Below are 9,749 nucleotides of genomic sequence, written 5' to 3' on the forward strand. Positions count from 1 at the left end.
GGACAGGAATTCATAATAGGAAACAAAGTCTGATGAGTATCGCCACAATCACTGTTGAGACTCTTTCTTTCACTTATGTAGCCAATGGCTGTATCTTTTCCAGGCCTGCTCTCAAATGGCTCAAGGTGGACCAGGATTCTCAAGGAAACATTGGTCTTCCATGTTTTAATTTAGTATCAGATCACAGTTTGTGATGTTGGCAGTTAACAAATAATTGGACCATTGAACAGAAGGGAATTCTGTTTGGTAGACAAGTGTACAGAAGTATTGACTGCGTTCAGATGTCTGTGAGATTTGAACCATGTTCATAAGGTCTTCTAATAGAAATGGGGCTTCATTTATTACCAGACAATTATACTATTTGACTAAAATTTGTACTGAAGAGTATTTAGATTGTTTGATGTGTGAGAACATTGGAAAACATGTATGCTGACTTGATCTCAGTGTCACTGGGATTGCTTTTAGGGCCATCCTTAGCTGAACATCAATTACAATCATGAGGCAACTCTGCACCCTAATCAAGCAGCAGTATGCCACTGCTGAATATACTAAGATGAGTGAAGTTGTGAATATTATGTTGATTTGTTTCCTTACAATGTACTTGCCACTTTTCAAGAAAGTATGACTCTAGACTTGACATTTGCTTCAACATTTGGAAGATTTTGGTAGATTGATGTACACTTTGTGTGATCCTTTGGTATCTCAGCATCAGGCCACAGACAATTTTTCTTTGATTCCTGATGTTGGTCAGTTGGAAAGTGAAGACAATTCCTTTGATAGCAGTTGGGTCAAATCTCAATTTAGGGAAGAGACCGAGGGGATTGCAGATCCTTAGTTACCACAAATTTGATATTGTGAAGATCTTTACACTGGAATGCTAAGTCTTTATCAGAGATCACAATGTTAATGTTGGAGGAGATTGAAACAATGACTGGTTTCTATGGAAGGCCAACTTTGATCCTTAATGCTATTTTTACTGAATGTTGACCTTTCTCATACATTGATCTCTTTAATTATTAGCTAACCACAGGCCACATTGTGCCAGTGGCTAGCCAGTGGGCCTGAAGAGTGCATAAAGCAGTGCAACCTAGATTGCACACCTGCATGATACAGGGTAAAAGTTAAGAATGCACTGAAGGATGCATCTGCACACTTCTGACCTTTCACGCTGTCCCTGGACTAATCATTGAGTCAAGTCTAATCTTTCATTCATATTCATATTGATAATTCAGCCATATGCCAACCAAAGCTGGAGCATCCATCTGGATCATTCCTGGTGATCAAAAATATTTGGTAACAATGAAAAGGCCTTTTGACAGCACAAATGCAGAAATGTTCATTGAGGCAGTCCTTGAACTGGGCCTTAAGTTTTTGCCACCTGCAGCCCAGACACCACTCATGGTCCACCATGCCTTGTGGAAGGGTCATTGTAGAGATGCTGGTTGCACTTTGGGAGCTGTATACACAGCTAGTTCAAGCGATGGTCATGAGGTGTGAACTGGGCCAATGGTCTGGCCCAATGAATTACCAGGCAAAGTCTAATTCATATTGAGTGTAAAGTTAGACCTCTCTTCATTAAACTGTTTCACTGAAGTAAATAAAATTTATTAAAATATTTTCTTTAATATACACCAAGAAAAAATTCATCCATTACAGGGACAAATTTTCATGTCTGTGTAATTTATTTTGACACATCACCACTGAAGTGAGATTACTCAAGAAAAAGGCAGTTATCATTGGATAAATTGCTGTATGATTTCTTTTGTAGTTTTTTTATGTAACAAATTTGAAGGAAATAAGCTCTTCTTTCATTTAAAAATAAAGAAAATGTTGGAAATACTCAGCAGGTCAGGTAGCATCTGTGGAAAGAGAAAAAGAGTTAATATTTCAGGTTAAAGACTTCATCAGTGCCTTGAGAAAGGTGTTTGACCTGAAACATTAACTCTGTTTCTCTTTCCACAGATGCTGCCTGACCTGCTGAGCGTTCCAGCATCTTCTGTTTTTATTTCAGATTTACAGATCTGCATTTTTTTTGATTTTCACAAACTCTTCATAGATTTTAAGGTCTGTTTCCCATGAGAGATTTTAATGACACATTCCTACCATAACCCTGTATCGGAGGAAGTGGTTGTTCCTTAGTTTGGGAGGCTCCCGCTATATCATCTCAGTTAGGCCTGTTATAAATTGACAGGTGGTAGTCCAGTGACATGAAGTTTATCAGTTTGGAGAGGATAACAAGGCTCCAGTGTGGGGGATATGTAGCTTGAGGACAGTGATATAAATTAGTTAGCGATCCATATCAGATCAATATAAAAAGCTGGGTGAAGTAAAGATGCAGAAAATTAATTTCTTGAGAGTGGGGTCAGATATGTCGTTTGGAGCCCTGGAAGGGGAAGGGAGAGAACTCACCTTCCTAGACTGTAAATACAGTGGAGTTTTTGGCTTCTGTTGTTGGCATTCATGAGGGCCCTTCCTTAATGAAGCAGGAGTCTCTCAGTTCTTTGTCCAGAAAATGCTGTTCCACTAACCCTTTCATATGTGGATGGAGTTGATATTAACTGTTCCTGTGGATACACATTTGGTTGGCTTGCGCTAATATTTAACTTCATAGGGAATTGAATCAGAGATTATGCAAGTATAGTGTGACTGATCAAATGTGTTAAAGGATAAGTAATTTCCAAAACATTTTGAAATTGCACAGAACTACTTGGTAAATTAGTAGTAAATTATAATAGTGATAATGTGATTTTTATTGTGATAATAGCATGTAAAAATATTACCAGATGTTAGGGTGCATTGCTCTTCTGATTTATATTGTCTTGATCAGAAAAGGAAATATATTATTCTGCTTATAAATTGACAAAGTGGTCAGGGTGATGTGCTAACAATGCATCACTGCAGGGGGCAGTGCTTCATTTTATTCTGGATGATCAACACTGGAGGTGAAGTAACATGGCAGTAAATACAAATGGCTGGAAATTCACAGCAGATGCATCAGCAACAAGAAAGTGAAATGACAGGTTTATGTTCTGGATCTGCTGACATTTTAGCCTTTTAAGAAATGTCATACATGCCTGCTGGAAAACTGGGGCAAGAGAGGTTTCAGCTTGACGTCCACTTTGGGGTTTTAAAGTCAATTTCTGGGCAATATTTCTGTCTATGCCTCTTGCAAGCTACAAAAGAAAAATACTTCTGATCCTTCAGTGTGTGCAGGAGTTAAATCTGGATCCCAGACTGAAAGTGTCGTGTGGCAACTGAACCTCCTTAGTTGGACAGGCTGTACGTTAGTCAGCCACTGATTTGCAGAGTAGTCCTTTTGTTATTAAGCAGCCTTTATGTATTACGATCCAAGCATCATTTTTCACAGCATACTGCATCTTTGATTAGCTTCAATTGCTGGTGCATATTGCTGCAGACAAAAACTTTTCTAATTATGGTATTGTGTGTGCTCATGTAGGAAAAAAACAATGGTCGACAAATTGAATAAGGTGTGGAGCATCACGTGTTGTGTGTCATTAACTAGACTTGTCACAGAGAGATATAGCACAGAAACAGGCCCTTCAGCCCACCAATTCCATGCTGACCATCAACTACCCATATGCAGTAATCCTACATTAATCCCAATTTTTATTCCCACTGAATTCTTGTCAACTTCCCCCCCAAATCAGATTCTCTTCTTAAAAGGTCTTTAAATGCACCTCTTTGACCAAGATTGTGGTTATATGCCATAATATTTCTTTGTGACTCTGTCAATTTTTGTTTAATATCATATCAGTGAAGCATCTTGGGTCATTAAGGGTGATCTCTAAATGGAAGCTATTGTAGTGGAAAGGGATTGTAATAGGGAAGGGATTGTCGTAGGGTCCCACTTCCTTTTCCTCTTGTCCAGGTGCTGGAAAGAAAGAGGGCTGCTAACTTCAATCCTCAGAAATGTCCTCAGTTTTCCAGGAATTGGATATTCATTGCTTAGGCACTGCTATAATCAGCCAATGAGAAAATTCAGAGGGATATTAAAAATAATGCTCTTATTTGGGTTATTTGAAAGCATTTGTTTATCACCTAGCTTTAACTATATAAGACTTGGGAAGAAGAACTATTTGATCCAGTGGGATAGTTGGAAGCAGAGGGTTCAATCTAATTGTGAATAATCACATTGTTGGCAGGGTACTTGTGTTTGGATTGATGATCCACTGTTTTCCATTGTGAGATTAGTCTGTGTCGAGTGCAACAGCTTCACATCATGTAGAGAAAGCTCATGGTGGTGTGAACAGTGAGATATTGGTGGGCCCTTCCAACCAATGAGATGTTTCTCTGTAGAAGTCCTGGGTTCCAGCTTTGACATGGGTCTAAGCTGAGGGTGGCATCTTCTGACTTAGCATTCATATTGCCAGCTATTTCTGTGCTCCACTGGTGGACTCATCAAGAAGTCCAAAGGGCCAATAAAAATTCTGAGGCGGAACTAGCTGATATCTGACACATCTCATTAACATGAATGGGAGGAACCCGCTGCCTGGGAGAAAGATAATGTTATGTTTAGTCATTTAATTAAGTTAACATCTTTTCAGGTTGCATGTTTTCTTCAATGTTTTAAATGTAAAAAGAAGTATTTTGAATGTTTTCACCATGTTTTTAATTTTCTTGGCATGTCCCAACTGTTGTAAATGTCAGGGACATTCACAAACTTTCAATAGCACTGAAAATCTTGACAGTACTGAGCCTGGGAGATGGACAACACCAGCTATCTAAGCCATTCTGTGAGTGCACCAGGCTATCTCCTGAGAAATCCTCTCACTTGCAAGCAGTCATGGTGAAGTCCTGGAAATTGGGCTTCCAGTGGAAGACTCTGCCAGGGCTATAGTGGAATAAACAGTGCGATTCAGGGCAAGGTGGCCATTAATTACAAGACAGTGGAAGGTCTACCCTGATGTTTCTTTAATTCAAGTGAAGCAACTCAAAAGGCAATGTTTGGATACTTGCATTGAATTGCACATCTGTCTCTTGCCTAAATTTGCTCTATCATTGATGGATAATTAATGATGTGTTCTTAGCATAGTGATTATTTTGACTGCAAATTCTCATCAAATATTTGAGTTTCTGCAAGTGTTCAATTTGGCAAAAGTAATATGGTTTTAAGCCAAATGATTAATCTATGGTCTGCATTGAAGTAATTGGTTACAGAGGAAAGAGTACCACATAGGTTTGAGTAGATCATTGAGCTAGAAAGCACAAGATTGGTTGTGTCCAGAGACAAAAATGTATTCATAATGTTTTTTTCAGCAACAGAGGAACTGAGGCAGGAGTGGAACAGGTAAATCTATAGATATAAAATTCATTGATGCAATAGATATGAGGTTAGGGACTCCTTTCAGGCTCAGACGACAGTTGTGAATGATCTGGTTGGGTTTCTTAAAATATCTGGGAAGTGGGAAGGAGTTAGTGGCCAGAGAACGGAGGTGACGTCAAGAAGAAAAGGTGATGGTTTTACAGTGAAGATAATTTTCTGAACTGAGTAATATGAAGTTCTTCTATCACAAAATAAATTCATAGTTATTCATAATTTCCAGTTGCAAGATGAATTATGAAATCATTCAGTAAGAAATTTTACTTACTTTTTATAGATGAATATAGCCTCTCTCCTAAATACCCAATAAAATGAAGCCCAGAAAAAAAAGAATATTGCTGGAAATTTGAAATAAAAATAGAAAAGTACTCAGCAGGTCAGGGGGCATCTGTGGAGAGAGAAGATAACGTTTCAGGTGCTCCCATCAGAACCGGAAATTAACTGTTTTTCCCTCCATAGAGCCACGGAGGATTTTGAACAATCTCTTCAAGGCAACTTGTGCTTCCTTTGAGCAAGGAGCAAGGGAGATGATAGGTCATAAGCAAACCATCCAGCAATAGGATTAAAGCTGACTCTTTTTGAAGACGAGTCAGTTAGACCCCCTCCCTTACCCTTTCTTGTATCTCTACAATTTTGTTCTCTTTCATATGGTTCTCTTGTTCCCTTGTGAAGGCTACAGAAGAACTTTTATCTTCTACCCTGTTAGGGAATATATTCCAAAACCTAACCCTTACAAAAAAAAATTCTCATGTTGTCTCTGATCCTTTTGCAATCACCATTAACCTGTACCTTCCAGTTACCAAAACTTGAGCCACTGAGTTACTCCAGCACTTTGTGTGTTGTTCCAGATACCAGAATCTGCAGTCTCCTGTGTCTACCAAGACTTAAATCATTGGAAACAGCTTATCTTTATTTACTCCCCTTAACCCATCAAAATAGGGGGCACAATTCTGCAGATAGTGGAGTCGCTACTTCAGCATCAGAGACCTAGGTTCAATCCAGTCCCTGGGTGCTGTTTGTTTGGAGTTTTCAGGTGCTCCCTGTGACAATGTGGGTTTCCTCCAGGTGCTCTGGCTTCCCCCAACTTCCCAGAGATCTGCAGGTTGATGCATTAATTGGCCAGTGTAAATTGCCTCTGGTGTGTAGATGAGTTATGGAATCTGGGGGAGATGATAGGAATGTGGGGAGAATAAAATAGGATTAGTGTAAATGAGTGTTTGATGGTCAACATAGACTTAGTGGGCCAAAGTTGTATCTCTCTATCTCCGTATGATCCTAACATTAAATATCTTTTCTAAAAAAAATCTCGCGTAGCTCCCTGGAAAATAAACCATGTTTCTCCAGTTTATCCACATGTAATTCTTCAGTCATGAAAATGTCCAGTATTTCCCCTTTATATTCTCACCAAACGTAAATGCAGATTACCCAAGGTTTTGGAAAAAAAATCCAGTTGCTCTCATTAGATTCCCCATGTCCTTACAGCAATTAACTACACAGGCAGCTTTTCCAACTGCAGATGCTAATTACCGCCCACTCAACTGCCAGAATTGGAAAATGCCAGGTTGCATGTTTTAAAAGCAAAAAATCTTTCACATCCTGAATCTGATTGGGCTGACAGCTTATCAGGTTATTTTTGGGATTTGGAATGGTGTTTCCAATTACTTTCTAAACTTCAACAGCAAGAGGAAATTTAGTGTGATTCATTTAATTTGATTATATTAACAAGAATATTTGAAGTTCTGTTAAAATATTTAACTGGAATTGCATTTGCTTTGTATTTTGGATGAGTATGTAGTTACAAAATATTTTCTTAGAATGGGAGAACACGAAGCTTATCAAATTTAAAGATTCAGCTAAAATGCGATTACAGTTACTGAGTCCAACACATTTCAGTGTAACTGAAGATATCTATTCACTGAAATATCTTTAAGAACACATTGCCCTTGATTAAAATGATACTGTGAATAAAAAGTCTTTATATTAAAGTGCTGTTTTTCAAAATTCTCAACCATTGCTCTGTGGTCAATAGCAAATTTGAAAGAAATTAAATGAAAAAAACATTATTTAGAGCAAGCAGTTTCATGGACTCCTGTAGCAAAACAACATGACCTACATGTTGTTTGCTCCCCTTGAAATCAATTGTGAAAGATCACTGAAAAGAATTAAAATAACAGGAAAGAATAGAATGAGCAAGGATAATGGGATTCAACCTGCAAACATGAATTGCAGCTCAGTGGCGATTATTTTTATTTTAGAAACATTGAAGTACACACATTTTCCTCAGTTATTATTTGCCAGACAAGACTTTTACAAATGGCTTTTCATTCATAAATTAATCAAGAAACAATAAATGAAAAAAAATTGGAGAAATGAATGATGTTGTAGATTGAAAAGTTATGGTTTCATTGCCATTAAGGAGTGCATATTACCAAAGGCTGGATTTTGTAGTTGGGATAATAGTGAAGTTAGCAATGCTCATACTTATTAACATGAAATTTGGGGAGTTATTTTCAGTATTCATGAGTCTACATTTAGAGTAGGAAACTTAGAAGTTGTTGTCTGAGATTTGGCATTCATTGGGGTGGAATTGATGTACCTCAATGATAGTTACCTCTAAATTGGTCTGAAAATGTTAGGGCCTGTCCATTCCAGTGTAGGTAGCGTTTTTAATGGAATGTTAAATTTTAATTATTACTATAAACCCTCTGGCACTGAAAATTAACTTTTACAAGTACGGCACGTCATTGTTGGAGATCTAAAGAATTTTTAAAAGGTGACTTTTTTTTAACTTCTCTATCTTTCTATTTCTTGCTATGTCACAGCTGTACCTTTGCTTCTTTCAGGCTGTTCCCCACCTGCCAGATTCTTTCTGAATAACAATATGCCATTGACTGAGCTTGATCAATCCAGAAGGACATGACCACTAAACTGCAGCTGTGTTAGATGATGAGGGAAACAATGTAAACTGCTTGATTTCAGTCTCCCAAGCTTATCTACCACAATCACGAGGATTTTGTCTTACCACAATTGGAGCTTTTCGATCTGACACACCATTTATCTCTTATTTGCATTGAGCTAAGTGAACAATCCTGGTTCAATGGGAAAGACTGAAAGGAGGCCATATACAGCAATGATGAGAGATTAGAATGAAGTATCATTCTAGTGATGCTGCCACACTATTTGCTAATGTTAAAAAGAGACAGGCTATAGTTGGTGGATCAGATCACAACATTCTCAGTTCCGCTTGATAATCGCAGTGGGCAATCTGGGAATCCGGATGGTTTACATCTGGGCAGGACCGGAATCAATGTCCGAGTGGGATTGTTTGTTAGTGCTGTTCAGAAGGGTTCAAGCTAGTATGAAAGGGGGATGTAAATCCATGCAGGAAGAAGAAGGAAGCAATGCAGAAACCAAAGCAAAATTTAGAAAAGAGAAAAGTAAGAGTGGAGTACAGAAAAACCAAATGCAAAAGACACAATGTTTACTAGATTCTATAGGGACAAATTATCAGAATGCCTGTAGTATTCGATACGAGGTCAGTGAACTTGTGGTACAAATCAGTACAAAGGGGTATGATTTAGTGGCCATTGCAGAAACGTGGTTGCAGGGTGGAGATGATTGGGAATTAAATATCCAAGGGTATCAGGTAATACAGAATGTCAGGCAGGAAGGTAGGGGAGGTGGGGTAGCACTCTTGATTAAGGATGAGAGCAGGGCGATAGTGAGAGACAATATGAGATCTAAGGAGCAGCATGTTGAATCCATCTGGGCAGAGATTAGGAATAGTAAAGGGAAAAATTCACTGGTGGGAGTTGTCTATCAGCCACTGAATAATAACATTACAGTGACACAGGCAATAAACCAAGAAATATCTGATGCATGTAAGAATGGAATGGCAGTTGTCACAGGAGACTTTGACTTGCACATAGATTGGGTGAATCAAATTGGCCAAGGCAGTCTTAAAGAGGACCTCATAAAATGCATCTGTGATAGCTTAGTTGAACAGCACGTCAGTGAGCCTACAAGGGAAAATTCTACCTTAGATCTAGTCCTGTGCATTGAGACAGTTAAATTAATGATCTTGTAGTCAGGGATCCTCTTGGAAAGAGCGATCACAGTATGATTCAATTTCTCATACAAATGGAGGGTGCAGTTGTTTGATCTAAAACCAGTGTATTATGGCTAAACAAGGGAGACTACAATGGGATGAGGGAGGAGCTGGCTAGTGTAGACTGGGAACACAGGCTATTTGGTTGGACAGTTGAGGACCAGTGGAAGACTTTCAAAGAGATTTTTCACAGTGCTCAACAAAAGTATATTTCAGTTAAAAGCAAGGACAGTAAGGGTGGGGAGAGCCAGCCTTAGATAAGTAAGGAAATAAAGGAAGGCATCAAACTGAAAGTTCATG

This window comes from Pristis pectinata, chromosome 20 (assembly GCF_009764475.1).
Source record: "Pristis pectinata isolate sPriPec2 chromosome 20, sPriPec2.1.pri, whole genome shotgun sequence".
In the NCBI taxonomy this organism is placed as follows: Eukaryota; Metazoa; Chordata; class Chondrichthyes; order Rhinopristiformes; family Pristidae; genus Pristis; species Pristis pectinata.